Here is a 16,523-nt window from a genome sequence, read left to right as displayed (position 1 = left end):
ATGGCAGCCGAAAACAACAACAATGCCAACAATGCAAGGAAGGTGCTGGGTGACTTTACTGCACCTACTCCCAACTTTTATGGGAGAAGCATCTCTATCCCTGCCATTGGAGCAAATAACTTTGAGCTTAAGCCTCAATTAGTTTCTCTAATGCAACAGAATTGCAAGTTCCATGGACTTCCATTGGAAGATCCTCATCATTTCTTAGCTGAATTCTTGCAAATCTGTGACACTGTCAAGACTAATGGGGTTGACCCTGAGGTCTACAGACATATGCTATTCCCTTTTGCTGTAAGAGACAGAGCTAGGACATGGTTGGACTCTCAACCTAAAGAAAGCCTGGACTCTTGGGAAAAGCTAGTCAATGCCTTCTTGGCAAAGTTCTTTCCACCTCAAAAATTGAGTAAGCTTAGAGTGGAAGTCCAAACCTTCAGACAGAAGGAAGGAGAATCCCTCTATGAAGCTTGGGAAAGATACAAACAATTAATCAGAAAGTGTCCCTCTGATATGCTTTCTGAATGGAGCATCATAGGTATTTTCTATGATGGTCTCTCTGAACTATCCAAGATGTCTTTGGATAGCTCTGCTGGAGGATCTCTTCATCTGAAGAAGACGCCTACAGAAGCTCAAGAGCTGATTGAAATGGTTGCAAATAACCAATTCATGTACACTTCTGAAAGAAATCCTGTGAACAATGGGACTAGTCCGAAGAAAGGAGTTCTTGAGATTGATACTCTGAATTCCATATTGGCTCAGAACAAAATATTGACCCAACAAGTCAATATGATTTCTCAAAGTCTGTCTGGAATGCAAAATGCACCAAGCAGTACTAAGGAAGCTTCATCTGAGGAAGAAGCTTATGATCCTGAGAACCCTTCAATGGAAGAGGTGAATTACATGGGAGAACCCTATGGAAACACCTATAATCCTTCATGGAGAAATCATCCAAATTTTTCATGGAAGGATCAACAGAGACCTCAACAAGGTTTCAACAATAATAATGGTGGAAGAAACAGGTTTAGCAATAGCAAGCCTTTTCCATCATCTTCTCAGCAACAGACAGAGAGTTCTAAGCAGAATACCTCTGACTTAGCAACTATGGTCTCTGATCTAATCAAAACTACTCAAAGTTTCATGACTGAAACAAGGTCCTCCATTAGAAACTTGGAGGCACAAGTGGGTCAGCTGAGCAAGAAAATTACTGAACTCCCTCCTAGCACTCTCCCAAGCTATACAGAAGAAAATCCAAAAGGAGAATGCAAGGCCATCAATATGGCCGAATTTTGGGAGGGAAGAGAGGCAGTGAACGCCACTGAGGAAGACCTCAATGGACGTCCACTGGCCTCCAATGAGTTCCCCAATGTGGAACCATGGGAATCTGAGACTCAAAATGAGACCATAGAGATTCCATTGGACTTACTTCTGCCATTCATGGGCTCTGATGAGTATTCTTCCTCTGAAGAGGATGAGTATGTCACTGAAGAGTAAGTTGCTAAATACCTTGGAGCAATCATGAAGCTAAATGACAAGTTGTTTGGAAATGAGACTTGGGAGGATGAACCCCCTTTGCTCACCAAAGAACTGGATGACTTGTCTAGGCAGAAACTGCCTCAAAAGAGACAAGATCCTGGGAAGTTTTCAATACCTTGTACCATAGACACCATGACCTTCAAGAAGGCCTTGTGTGACTTAGGGTCAAGTGTAAACCTCATGCCTCTCTCTGTAATGGAGAAGTTAGGAATCTTTGAGGTGCAAGCTGCAAAAATCTCACTAGAGATGGCAGACAACTCAAGAAAACAAGCCTATGGACTTGTAGAGGATGTTTTGGTAAAAGTTGAAGACCATTACATCCCTACTGATTTCATAGTCCTAGAGACTGGGAAGAGCATGGATGAATCCATCATCCTTGGCAGACCCTTCCTAGCCACAGCAAAGGCTGTGATTGATGTTGATAGAGGAGAGTTGATCATTCAAGTGAATGAAGAATCCTTAGTGTTTAAGGCTCAAAGATATCTCTCTGTCATCATGGAGAGGAAGCATGAAGAGCTTCTCTCAAAACAGAGCCAAACAGAGCCCCCACAGTCAAACTCTAAGTTTGGTGTTGGGAGGCCACAACCAAACTCTAAGTTTGGTGTTGAACCCCCACATTCAAACTCTAAGTTTGGTGTTGGGAGGTTCCAACATGGCTCTGAGCATTTCTGAGGCTCCATGAGAGCCCTCTGTCAAGCTAATGACATTAAAGAAGCGCTTGTTGGGAGGCAACCCAATGTTTTATAATTAACTATTTTCTTTTGTTATTTTATGTTTTTTGTAGGTTGATGATCATGAGAAGTCACAAAATCAATGAAAAAAGCAAAAACAGAATGAAAAACAGAAAGAAAAACAGCACACCCTGGAGGAAGAACCCACTGGCGTTTAAACGCCAGTGAGGCTAGCTGTTGGGCGTTTAACGCCCAGTCTGGCACCATTCTGGGCGTTTAACGCCAGAAAGGGGCACCAGACTGGCGTTAAACGCCAGAAAAGGGCAAGAAGCTGGCGTTAAACGCCAGAAATGGGCACCAGCCTGGTGTTTAACACCAGAATTGGCACAAAACGAGATTTTGCTTGCCATTTGGTGCAGGGATGACTTTTCCTTGACACCTCAGGATCTGTGGACCCCACAGGATCCCCACCTACCCCACCACTCTCTCTCTTCTTCTTCACCCATTCACCAATCACCTCAACACCTCTTCCCCAAAAACCCTTCACCTATCAAATCCCATCTTTCTCTTCACCACTCACATACATCCTTCATAAAACCCCACCTACCTCACCATTCAAATTCAAACCACTTTCCCACCCAAACCCACCCTCACTTGACCGAACCTTACCCTTCCCCCACTCCTATATAAACCCCCCTTCATTCCTTCCTTTTCACACAACCTAAACACTACTTCTTCCCCTTCTTGGCCGAAAACAAAAGCCATTCCCATCTCCTTCATTTCTTCTTATTCTACTCTCTTCTTTCTTCTTTTGCTCGAGGACGAGCAAACATTTTAAGTTTGGTGTGGTAAAAGCATTGCTTTTTGTTTTTCCATAACCATTTATGGCATCCAAGGCCGGAGAAACCTCTAGAAAGAGGAAAGGGAAGGCAAAAGCTTCCACCTCCGAGTCATGGGAGATGGAAAGATTCATCTCAAGGGTGCATCAAGACCACTTCTATGAAGTTGTGGCCTTGAAGAAGGTAATCCCCGAGGTCCCTTTTTCACTCAAAAAGGGTGAATATCCGGAGATCCGACATGAGATCCGAAGAAGAGGTTGGGAGTTCTTACCAACCCCATTCAACAAGTCGGAATCTTGATGGTTCAAGAGTTCTATGCCAACGCATGGATCACCAAGAACCATGATCAAAGTGTGAACCCGGATCCAAAGAATTATCTTACTATGGTTCGGGGGAAATACTTGGATTTTAGTCCGGAAAGTGTAAGGTTGGCATTCAATTTGCCCATGATGCAAGGAGATGAACATCCTTACACTAGAAGGGTCAACTTTGATCAAAGGTTGGACCAAGTCCTCACAGTCATATGTGAAGAGGGCGCCCAATGGAAGAGAGATTCAAGAGGGAAGCCGGTTCAATTGAGAAGGCATGACCTCAAACCCGTGGCTAGAGGATGGTTAGAGTTTATCCAACGCTCAATCATTCCCACTAGCAACCGGTCCGAAGTTACCATAGACCGGGATATCATGATTCATAGCATCATGATTGGAGAAGGAATAGAAGTTCATGAGGTTATAGCTCAAGAGCTTTATAAGGTGGCGGACAAGTCCTCTACCTTGGCAAGGTTAGCCTTCCCGCATCTCATTTGTCACCTCTGTTATTCAGTTGGAGTTGACATAGAGGGAGACACCCCTATTGATGAGGACAAGCCCATCACTAAGAAGAGGATGGAGCACACAAGAGACCCCACTCATCATGAGATCCCTGAGATACCTCAAGGGATGCACTTTCCTCCACAAAACTATTGGGAGCAACTAAACACCTCCCTAGGAGAATTAAGTTCCAACATGGGACAACTAAGGGTGGAGCATCAAGAACATTCCATCATCCTCCATGAAATTAAAGAAGATCAAAGAATCATGAGAGAGGAGCAACAAAGACAAGGAAGAGACATTGAGGAGTTCAAGCACTCCATAGGATCTTCAAGAGGAAGAAAGAGCCGCCATCACTAAGGTGGACCCGTTCCTTAATTTCCTTGTTCTTTATTTTCCTGTTTTTCGAATTTTAGTGCTTATGTTTGTCTATGTTTGTGTCTTGTGATCATTAGTGTCTTAGTGTCTATGCCTCAAAGTTATGAATGTCCTATGAATCCATCACCTTTCTTAAATAAAATATGGTCTTAATTGAAAAAGAGAAGAATTGCATGAATTTTGAATTTTATAACAGTTTAATTATTTTGATGTGGTGGCATTATTTTTGTTTTCTGAATGTATGCTTAAACAGTGCATATGTCTTTTGAATTTGTGGTTCATGAATGTTGGCTCTTGAAAGAATGATGAAAAAGGAGACATGTTACTGAGGATCTGAAAAATCATTAAAATGATTCTTGAAGCAAGAAAAAGCAATGAAAAAAAAAACGAAAAAAAAAAGAAGAACAAGAAAGAAAAAGAAAGAAATAAAGTTGTGATCCAAGGCAAAAAGAGTGTGCTTAAGAACCCTGGACACCTCTAATTGGGGACTCTAGCAAAGCTGAGTCACAATCTGAAAAGGTTCACCCAATTATGTGTTTGTGGCATGTATGTATCCGGTGGTAATACTGGAAGACAGAGTGCTTTGGGCCACGGCCAAGACTCAATAAGTAGCTATGTTCAAGAATCATCATACTTAACTAGGAGAATCAATAACACTATCTGGATTCTGAGTTCCTAAAGAAGCCAATCATTCTGAATTTCAAAGGATAGAGTGAGATGCCAAAACTGTTCAGAGGCAAAAAGCTAAAAGCCCCGCTCATCTAATTAATACTGATCTTCATAGATGTTTTTGGAATTCATTGCATATTCTCTTCTTTTTATCTTAATTGATTTTCAGTTGCTTGAGGACAAGCAACAATTTAAGTTTGGTGTTGTGATGAGCGGATAATTTGTACGCTTTTTGGCATTGTTTTTAGTATGTTTTTAGTATGATCTAGTTAGTTTTTAGTATATTTTTATTAGTTTTTAGTTAAAATTTACTTTTCTGGACTTTACTATGAGTTTGTGTGTTTTTCTGTGATTTCAGGTATTTTCTGGCTGAAATTGAGGGACCTGAGCAAAAATCTGATTCAGAGACTGAAAAGGACTGCAGATGCTGTTGGATTCTGACCTCCCTGCACTCGAAGTGGATTTTCCGGAGCTACAGAAGCCCAATTGGCGCGCTCTTAACGGCGTTGGAAAGTAGACATCCTGGGCTTTCCAGAAATATATGATAGTCCATACTTTGCCCAAGATTTGATGGCCCAAATCGGCGTTCAAAGTCACCCTCAGAAATCCCAGCGTTAAACGCCGGAACTGGCACCAAAATGGGAGTTAAACGCCCAAACTGGCACTAAAGCTGGTGTTTAACTCCAGAAGGAGTCTCTACACGAAAATGCTTCATTGCTCAGCCCAAGCACACACCAAGTGGGCCCGAAAGTGGATTTTTATGTCTTTTACTCATCTCTGTACACCCTAGGCTACTAGTTTTCTATAAGTAGGACCTTTTACTATTGTATTATAATCTTTTTGATCACTTTAGATCTCTAGATCATCTTTGGACATCTAGTTCTTAGATCATTGGGAGGCTGGCCATTCGGCCATGCCTAGACCTTGTTCTTATGTATTTTCAACGGTGGAGTTTCTACACACCATAGATTAAGGTGTGGAGCTCTGCTGTACCTCGAGTATTAATGCAATTACTATTGTTCTTCTATTCAATTCCGCTTGTTCTTGTTCTAAGATATCACTTGTTCTTCAACTTGATGAATGTGATGATCCGTGACACTCATCATCATTCTCACCTATGAACGTGTGACTGACAACCACCTCCGTTCTACCTTCGATTGGGTGAATATCTCTTGGATTCCTGATACACGATGCATGGTTGATCGCCTGACAACCGAGTGCTCGCCTGACAAACGAGCCAGCCATTCCGTGAGATCAGAGTCTTCGTGGTATAGGCTAGAACTGATGGTGGCATTCAAGAGAATCCGGAAGGTCTAACCTTGTCTGTGGTATTCTGAGTAGGATTCAATGATTGAATGACTGTAACGTGCTTCAAACTCCTGAGGGCGGGGCGTTAGTGACAGACGCAAAAGAATCACTGGATTCTATTTCGGCCTGATCGAGAACTGATGAGCGGATAATTTGTATACTTTTTGGCATTGTTTTTAGTATGTTTTTGTTATGATATAGTTAGTTTTTAGTATATTTTTATTAGTTTTTAGTTAAAATTCACTTTTTTGGACTTTACTATGAGTTTGTGTGTTTTTCTGTGATTTCAGGTATTTTCTGGCTGAAATTGAGGGACCTGAGCAGAAATCTGATTCAGAGACCAAAAAGGACTGCAGATGCTTTTGGATTCTGACCTCCCTGCACTCGAAGTGGATTTTCTGGAGCTACAGAAGCCCAATTGGCGCGCTCTCAACGGCGTTGGAAAGTAGACATCCTGGGCTTTCCAGCAATATATGATAGTCCATACTTTGCCCAAGATTTGATGGCCCAAACCGGCGTTCAAAGTCACCTCAAGAAATCCCAGCGTTAAACGCTGGAACTGGCACCCAAATGGGAGTTAAACGCCCAAACTGGCACTAAAGCTGGCGTTTAACTCCAAGAAGAGTCTCTGCACGAAAAATGCTTCACTGCTCAGCCCAAGCACACACCAAGTGGGCCCGGAAGTGGATTTTTATGTCATTTACTCATTTCTGTACACCTTAGGTTACTAGTTTTCTATAAGTAGGACCTTTGACTATTGTATTAGAAATCTTTGGATCTTTATATCTTTTGATCACTTTAGATCTTAGATCATTGGGAGGCTGGCCATTCGGCCATGCCTAGACCTTATGCTTATGTATTTTCAACGGTGGAGCTTCTACACACCATAGATTAAGGTGTGGAGCTCTGCTGTACCTCGAGTATTAATGCAATTACTATTGTTCTTCCATTCAATTCCGCTTGTTCTTTATCCAAGATATCACTTGTTCTTCAACTTGATGAAGGTGATGATTGACGCCCATCACCATTCTCACCCATGAACAAAGTGACTGACAACCACTCTTGTTCTACAAGCATTTGAGGCTTGGTGAATATCTCTTGGATTCCTGATTGCACGATGCATGGTTGATCGCCTGACAACCGAGTGCTCGCCTGACAAACGAGCCAACCATTCCGTGAAGTCAGAATCTTCGTGGTATAGGCAAGAATTGATGGCAGCATTCAAGAGAATCCGGAAGGTCTAACCTTGTCTGTGGTATTCTGAGTAGGATTCAATGACTGAATGACTGTGACGTGCTTCAAACCTGTAACCTACCGGGCGTTAGTGACAGACGCAAAAGAATCACTGGATTCTATTCCGGTAGGGAGGGAACCACACCGGTGATTGGCAGCACTGTGACAGAGTGTGTGCATTAGCTTTCACTGCGAGGATGGGAGGTAGCTACTGACAACAGTGAAACCCTACACGAGCTTGCCATGGAAAGGAGGAAGAAGGATTGGATGAAGGCAGTAGGAAAGCAGAGAGACGGAAGGGAAGGCATCTTCATGCGCTTATCTGAAGTTCCTACCAATGAATTACATAAGTATCTCTATCTTTATCTTTATGTTATTTTCGTTCATCACCATTATCATTTGAGTTTGCCTGACTAAGATTTACAAGATGACCATAGCTTGCTTCAATACTAACAATCTCCATGGGATCGACCCTTACTCACGTAAGGTTTATTACTTGGACGACCCAGTGCACTTGCTGGTTAGTTGTGCGAAGTTGTGTAATGCCATGGTATTGAGCTACCACGTTTTTTGGGGCCATTACCGGGGATTATGAGAGTTGTGAAAAAGTATTGTTCACAATTTCGCCCACCAAGTTTTTGGCGCCGTTGCCGGGGATTGTTCAAGTTTTGAGCAAGCTTTGGTAACATCAGTGCCAAGATCCGGCAACAACATCAAGTTTTGGTGTTATTGCCCGGGATTGTTTAGGCTGGACAACTGACGGTTCATCTTGTTGCTTAGATTAGGTACTTTTTTTTTTCGAAATTCTTGAAGATGAGTTCTAGAGTTTCATGATGATTTGTTGAAATCTGGCTGGCTGAAAAGCCATGTCTAATCTCATTGGACCGAGGTTTCAACTTATCACCACAGGAGCTTGTTGATTTCTATCAATCTTGCTCTTGGAGCAGTGATCTGCTAAGGCTTGGCTGGCCTCTGGCCATGTCTAGTGTTTTGGACCGAAGCTTTCTTTGAAAGCTTGGCTGGCTGTGAAGCCATGTCTAATTCCTGGACCGGAGTCTTAGACTAGCATTGCACTGATGCCTGGAATTCTCATTGAGAATTTTGATATCTTTTTCCATTTTATTTTCGAAAAACACAAAAAAAATTTTAAAAATCATAAAATCCAAAAATATTTCTTGTTTGAGTCTAGAGTCTCATCATAAGTTTGGTGTCAATTGCATGCATTCATATATCTTGGTGATCTTCAAGATGTTCTTGATGATTTACTTGCTCTGATCTTTGAATTCTATTGACTTGAATGTCTAGTGTGTCTCATTTGCATTTTCATCCTGTTAGTGTCAGTAGCATACAAACTGCTAAGTTTGGTGTCTTGCATGCATTGTTATTTGATTCTTGTTGCATTTTGATTTTTCCTTATTATTAAAAATCCAAATATATTTTTAATTTGTGTCTTTTCAAGTCAATTATACAGAGAATTGAAGATTCAGAACACACAGGAGAGGAATTGCACAGAAAAAGCTGGGCGTTCAAAACGCCCAGTGAAGAAGGACAGACTGGCGTTTAAACGCCAGCCAGGGTACCTGGTTGGGCGTTTAACGCCCAAAAGGGTAGCATTTTGGGCGTTAAACGCCAGAATGGATACCATTCTGGGCGTTTAACGCCAGGATGGCTAGGGGAGGAAGATTTTGTTTCCAAATCAGATTTTTTTAAGTTTTCAAAATCTTTTCAAAATCAAATCTTTTTCAAATCAATTTTTCAATCAAATCTTTTTCAAAATTAACTTCTTTCCTTTTTCAAAGAAACTTACTATCAATTAATGATTTGATTCAACATTTCAAGTATGTTGCCTTTTCTGTTGAGAAAGGTTTTATGTTTGAATCATATCTTTTCTTGTTAGGCAAGTCATTAATTTTAAAATCATATCTTTTCAAAATGTTTTCAAATCATATCTTTTAAAATTGTTTTCAAATCATATCTTTTTAATCACATTTTTTTTCAAATTAAGTTTTCAATCAAATCTTTTTGATTTCTAATTTCAAAATCTTTTTCAAAAAATCACTTGATCTCTTTTCCATTTTCATTTTCGAAAATTAAGTAATGTTTTTCAAAAATGTTTTCAAAATTTTTCACTTAATTTTCGAAAATGACTTCCCTCCTTCTCACATCCTTCTATTTATGGACTAACACTACCCTTTAATGCAAAATTCGAACTCCATTCTCTCTGATAAGTTCGAATTTTCCACTTCTGTCTTCTACTCTTCTTTTCCTCTGACATCTAAAGGAATCTCTGTACTGTGACATAGAGGATTCCACATCTTCTTGTTCCCTTCTCTTTCTTATGAGCAGGAGCAAAGAAAAAGGCATTCTTGTTGAGGCTGATCCTGAACCTGAAAGGACCTTGAAGGGAAAGCTAAAAGAAGCCAAAGCACAACTCTCTTTAGAGCACCTGGACGAATTCTTCAAGGAAGAAGAACAAATGGCAGCCGAAAACAACAACAATGCCAACAATGCAAGGAAGGTGCTGGGTGACTTTACTGCACCTACTCCCGACTTCTATGGGAGAAGCATCTCTATCCCTGCCATTGGAGCAAACAACTTTGAGCTTAAGCCTCAATTAGTTTCTCTAATGCAACAGAATTGCAAGTTTCATGGACTTCCATTGGAAGATCCTCATCAGTTTTTAGCTGAATTCTTGCAAATCTGTGACACAGTCAAGACTAATGGGGTAGACCCTGAGGTCTATAGACTGATGCTATTCCCTTTTGCTGTAAGAGACAGGGCTAGAACATGGTTGGACTCTCAACCTAAAGAAAGCCTGGACTCTTGGGAAAAGCTAGTCAATGCCTTCTTGGCAAAGTTCCTTCCACCTCAAAAATTGAGTAAGCTTAGAGTGGAAGTCCAAACCTTCAGACAGAAGGAAGGAGAATCCCTCTATGAAGCTTGGGAAAGATACAAACAATTGATCAGAAAGTGTCCCACTGATATGCTTTCTGAATGGAGCATCATAGGTATTTTCTATGATGGTCTCTCTGAACTATCCAAGATGTCCTTGGATAGCTCTTCTGGAGGATCTCTTCATCTGAAGAAGATGCCTACTGAGGCTCAAGAACTGATTGAAATGGTTGCAAATAACCAATTCATGTACACTTCTGAAAGAAATCCTGTGAACAATGGGACTAGTCAGAAGAAAGGAGTTCTTGAGATTGACACTCTGAATGCCATATTGGCTCAGAACAAAATATTGACCCAACAAGTCAATATGATTTCTCAAAGTCTGTCTGGAATGCAAAATGCACCAAGCAGTACTAAGGAAGCTTCATCTGAGGAAGAAGCTTATGATCCTGAGAACCCTTCAATGGAAGAGGTGAATTACATGGGAGAATCCTATGGAAACACCTACAATCCATCATGGAGGAATCATCCAAATCTTTCATGGAAGGATCAACATAGACCTCAACAAGGTTTCAATAACAATAATGGTGGAAGAAATAGGTTTGGCAATAGCAAGCCTTTTCCATCATCTTCTCAGCAACAGACAGAGAGTTCTAAGCAGAATAATTCTGACTTGGCAACCATGGTCTCTGATCTAATCAAAACCACTCAAAGTTTCATGACTGAAACTAGATCTTCCATTAGGAATTTGGAAGGACAAGTGGGTCAGCTGAGCAAGAAAATTACTGAACTTCCTCCAAGCACTCTCCCAAGCAATACTGAAGAAAATCCAAAAGGAGAGTGCAAGGCCATCAACATGGCCGAATTCTGGGAGGAAGGAGAGGCAGTGAACGCCACTGAGGAAGGCCTCACTGGACGCCCACTGACCTCCAATGAGTTCCTCAATGAGGAACCATGGGAATCTGAGGCTCAAGATGAGACCATAGAGATTCCATTGGACTTACTTCTGCCATTCATGAGCTCTGATGAGTATTCTTCCTCTGAAGAGGATGAGTATGTCACTGAGGAGCAAGTTGCTAAATACCTTGGAGCAATCATGAAGCTAAATGAGAAGTTATTTGGAAATGAGACTTGGGAGGATGAACCCCCTTTGCTCACCAAAGAACTGGATGACTTGTCTAAGCAGAAACTGCCTCAAAAAAGGCAGGATCCTGGGAAGTTTTCTATACCTTGTACCATAGGTACCATGACCTTCAAGAAGGCCTTGTGTGACTTAGGATCAAGTGTAAACCTCATGCCCCTCTCTGTAATGGAGAAATTAGGGATCTATGAGGTACAAGCTGCAAAAATCTCACTAGAGATGGCAGACAACTCAAGAAAACAAGCCTATGGACTTGTAGAGGATGTTCTGGTTAAGGTTGAAGACCATTACATCCCTACTGATTTCATAGTCCTAGAGACTGGGAAATGCATGGATGAATCCATCATCCTTGGCAGACCCTTCCTAGCCACAGCAAAGGCTGTGATTGATGTTGATAGAGGAGAGGAAGCATGAAGAGCTTCTCTCAAAACAGAGCCAAACTGAGCCCCCGCAGTCAAACTCTAAGTTTGGTGTTGGGAGGCCACAACCAAACTCTAAGTTTGGTGTTGAACCCCCACATTCAAACTCTAAGTTTGGTGTTGGGAAGGTCCAACACGGTTCTGAGCATTTCTGAGGCTCCATGAGAGTCCTCTGTCAAGCTAATGACATTAAAGAAGCGCTTGTTGGGAGGCAACCCAATGTTTTATACTTAATTATTTTCTTTTGTTATTTTATCTTTTTTGTAGGTTGATGATCATAAGAAGTCATAAAAACAATGAAAAAAAAAACAAAAACAAAATGAAAAACAGGAAGAAAAACAGCACACCCTGGAGGAAGATGCTGCTGGCGTTCAAACGCCAGTAAGCCTAGCAGTTGGGCGTTTAACGCCCAGTCTGGCACCCTTCTGGGCGTTTAACGCCAGAAAGGGGCACCAGACTGGCGTTAAACGCCAGTAAAGGGCAAGAACCTGGCGTTAAACGCCAGGAATGGGCATAAGCCCGGCGTTTAACGCCAGAAATGGCTCAAAACGTGGATTTTGATGTCATTTGGTGCAGGGATGCCTTTTCCTTGACACTACAGGATCTGTGGACCCCACAGGACCCTACCATCACTCTCTCTCTTCTTCCCCCATTCACCAATCACCTCAACACCTCTTTCCCAAAAACCCCTCACCTATCAAATCCTATCCTTCTCTTCACCACTCACATCCATCCTTCATAAATCCCCACCAACCTCACCCTTCAAATTCAAACCACTTTCCCTCCCAAACCCACCCATAATGGCCGAACCATTCATCCCCTCTCTCCTATATATACCCCTCTTCAACCCTTCATTTTCACACAACCTAAACACCACTTCTCTCCCTCTTTGGCCGAATACACCACCATCCCCCTCTTCCTCATTCTTCTTCTTCTACTCTCTTCTTTCTTCTTTTGCTCGAGGACGAGCAAACATTTTAAGTTTGGTGTGGTAAAAGCGCTGCTTTTTCATTTTTCCATAACCATTATGGCATCCAAGGCTGGAGAAACCTCTAAGAAGAGGAAAGGGAAAGCAAAAGCTTCCACCTCCGAGTCATGGGAGATGGATAGATTCCTCTCAAGGGTGCATCAAGTCCACTTCTATGAAGTTGTGGCCTTGACGAAGGTGATCCCCGAGGTCCCTTTTTCACTCAAAAAGGGTGAATATCCAGAGATCCGCCATGAGATCCGAAGAAGAGGTTGGGAAGTTCTTACCAACCCCATTCAACAAGTCAGAATCTTGATGGTTCAAGAGTTCTATGCCAATGCATGGATCACCAAGAACCATGACCAAAGTGTGAACCCGAATCCAAAGAACTACCTTACTATGGTTCGGGGAAATACTTGGATTTTAGTCCGGAGAGTGTGAGGGTGGCGTTCAACTTGCCTATGATGCAAGGAGATGAACATCCTTACACTAGAAGGGTCAACTTTGATCAAAGGTTGGACCAAGTCCTCACAGTCATATGTGAAGAGGGCGCACAATGGAAGCAAGATTCAAGAGGAAAGCCGGTCCAATTGAGAAGGCATGACCTCAAACCCGTGGCTAGAGGATGGTTAGAGTTCATACAACGCTCAATCATTCCCACTAGCAACCGGTCCGAAGTTACCATAGACCGGGCCATCATGATCCATAGCATCATGATTGGAGAAGAAATAGAAGTTCATGAGGTTATAGCCCAAGAACTCTATAAGGTGGCGGACAAGACCTCCACCTTAGCAAGGTTAGCCTTTCCTCATCTCATTTGTCACCTCTGTTATTCAGTTGGAGTTGACATAGAGGGAGACATCCCCATTGATGAGGACAAACCCATCACCAAGAAAAGGATGGAGTACACAAGGGATCCCACTCATCATGAAATCCCTGAAATTCCTCAAGGGATGAATTTTCCTCCACAAAACTATTGGGAGCAACTACACACCTCCCTAGGAGAGTTGAGTTCCAACATGGGACAACTAAGGGTGGAGCATCAAGAACACTCCATCATCCTTCATGAAATTAGAGAAGATCAAAGAATCATGAGGGAGGAGCAACAAAGACAAGGAAGAGACATTGAGGAGCTCAAACACTCCATAGGATCTTCAAGAGCAAGAAAGAGCCGCCATCACTAAGGTGGACCCGTTCTTTGATTTCCTTGTTATTTGTTCTTCTGTTTTTCGAATTTTATGCTTATGTTTATCCATGTTTGTGTCTTATGATCATTAGTGTCTTAGTGTCTATGCCTTAAAGTTATGAATGTCCTATGAATCCATCACCTTTCTTGAATAAAAATGTGCTTAATTGAAAAGGAAGAATTGCATGAATTTTGAATTTTATAACAGTTAATTATTTTGATGTGGTGGCAATATTTTTGTTCTCTGAATGTATGCTTAAACAGTGCATATGTATCTTGAATTTGTGGTTCATGAATGTTGGCTCTTGAAAGAATGATGAAAAAGGAGACATGTTACTGAGGATCTGAAAAATCAATAAAATGATTCTTGAAGCAAGAAAAAGCATTTCAAAAAAAAAATAATAGAGAAATAAGAGTTGTGATCCAAGGCAAATAAGAGTGTGCTTAAGAACCCTGGACACCTCTAATTGGGGACTTTAGCAAAGCTGAGTCACAATCTGAAAAGGTTCACCCAATTATGTGTCTGTGGCATGTATGTATCCGGTGGTAATACTGGAAGACAGAGTGCTTTGGGCCACAGCCAAGACTCAATAAATAGCTATGTTCAAGAATCATCATACTTTACTAAGAGAATCATTAACACTATTTGGACTCTGAGTTCCTAAAGAAGCCAACCATTCTGAATTTCAAGGGATAGATTGAGATGCCAAAACTGTTCAGAGGCAAAAAGTTAAAAACCCCGCTCATCTAATTAATACTGATCTTCATAGATGTTTTTGGAATTCATTGCATATTCTTTTCTTTTTATCTTATTTGATTTTCAGTTGCTTGAGGACAAGCAACAATTTAAGTTTGGTGTTGTGATGAGCGGATAATTTGTATACTTTTTGGCATTGTTTTTAGTATGTTTTTGTTATGATATAGTTATTTTTTAGTATATTTTTATTAGTTTTTAGTTAAAATTCACTTTTCTGGACTTTACTATGAGTTTGTGTGTTTTTCTGTGATTTCAGGTATTTTCTGGCTGAAATTGAGGGACCTGAGCAGAAATCTGATTCAGAGACCAAAAAGGACTGCAGATGCTGTTGGATTCTGACCTCCCTGCACTCGAAGTGGATTTTCCGGAGCTACAGAAGCCCAATTGGCGCGCTCTTAACGGCGTTGGAAAGTAGACATCCTGGGCTTTCCAGCAATATATGATAGTCCATACTTTGCCCAAGATTTGATGGCCCAAACCGGCGTTCAAAGTCACCTCAAGAAATCCCAGCGTTAAACGCTGGAACTGGCACCCAAATGGGAGTTAAACGCCCAAACTGGCACTAAAGCTGGCGTTTAACTCCAAGAAGAGTCTCTGCACGAAAAATGCTTCACTGCTCAGCCCAAGCACACACCAAGTGGGCCCGGAAGTGGATTTTTATGTCATTTACTCATTTCTGTACACCTTAGGTTACTAGTTTTCTATAAGTAGGACCTTTGACTATTGTATTAGAAATCTTTGGATCTTTATATCTTTTGATCACTTTAGATCTTAGATCATTGGGAGGCTGGCCATTCGGCCATGCCTAGACCTTATGCTTATGTATTTTCAACGGTGGAGCTTCTACACACCATAGATTAAGGTGTGGAGCTCTGCTGTACCTCGAGTATTAATGCAATTACTATTGTTCTTCCATTCAATTCCGCTTGTTCTTTATCCAAGATATCACTTGTTCTTCAACTTGATGAAGGTGATGATTGACGCCCATCACCATCCTCACCCATGAACAAAGTGACTGACAACCACTCTTGTTCTACAAGCATTTGAGGCTTGGTGAATATCTCTTGGATTCCTGATTGCACGATGCATGGTTGATCGCCTGACAACCGAGTGCTCGCCTGACAAACGAGCCAGCCATTCCGTGAAGTCAGAATCTTCGTGCTATAGGCAAGAATTGATGGCAGCATTCAAGAGAATCCGGAAGGTCTAACCTTGTCTTGGTATTCTGAGTAGGATTCAATGACTGAATGACTGTGACGTGCTTCAAACCTGTAACCTACCGGGCGTTAGTGACAGACGCAAAAGAATCACTGGATTCTATTCCGGTAGGGGAGGGAACCACACCGGTGATTGGCAGCACTGTGACAGAGTGTGTGCATTAGCTTTCACTGCGAGGATGGAGGTAGCTGCTGACAACAGTGAAACCCTACATGAGCTTGCCATGGAAAGGAGGAAGAAGGATTGATGAAGGCAGTAGGAAAGCAGAGAGACGGAAGGGAAGGCATCTTCATGCGCTTATCTGAAGTTCCTACCAATGAATTACATAAGTATCTTATCTTTATCTTTATGTTATTTTCGTTCATCACCATTATCATTTGAGTTTGCCTGACTAAGATTTACAAGATACCATAGCTTGCTTCATACTAACAATCTCCTGGGTCCCTTACTCAGTAAGGTTTTACTTGGACGACCCAGTGCACTTGCTGTTAGTTGTGCAAATGCCA

General features: G+C 41.6%; 2 non-coding genes across 2 annotated transcripts; both read right to left on the bottom strand.

Annotated features, from left to right (window-relative positions):
• Positions 1 to 405: 405 nt before the first annotated feature.
• Positions 406 to 513, bottom strand: LOC112763315 (small nucleolar RNA R71). Its single transcript, XR_003182856.1, has one exon. It is a non-coding gene; the product is annotated as a small nucleolar RNA R71 (small nucleolar RNA).
• Positions 514 to 10,318: 9,805 nt separating this feature from the next.
• Positions 10,319 to 10,426, bottom strand: LOC112764813 (small nucleolar RNA R71). Its single transcript, XR_003183354.1, has one exon. It is a non-coding gene; the product is annotated as a small nucleolar RNA R71 (small nucleolar RNA).
• Between the last annotated feature and the right edge of the window lie 6,097 nt (positions 10,427 to 16,523).

The sequence above is a fragment of the Arachis hypogaea genome, chromosome 2 (assembly GCF_003086295.3).
Source record: "Arachis hypogaea cultivar Tifrunner chromosome 2, arahy.Tifrunner.gnm2.J5K5, whole genome shotgun sequence".
Lineage (NCBI taxonomy): Eukaryota > Viridiplantae > Streptophyta > Magnoliopsida > Fabales > Fabaceae > Arachis > Arachis hypogaea.
Note: the sequence above shows the minus strand (reverse complement) of the source record. Positions and strands in the feature narration are given on the sequence as shown.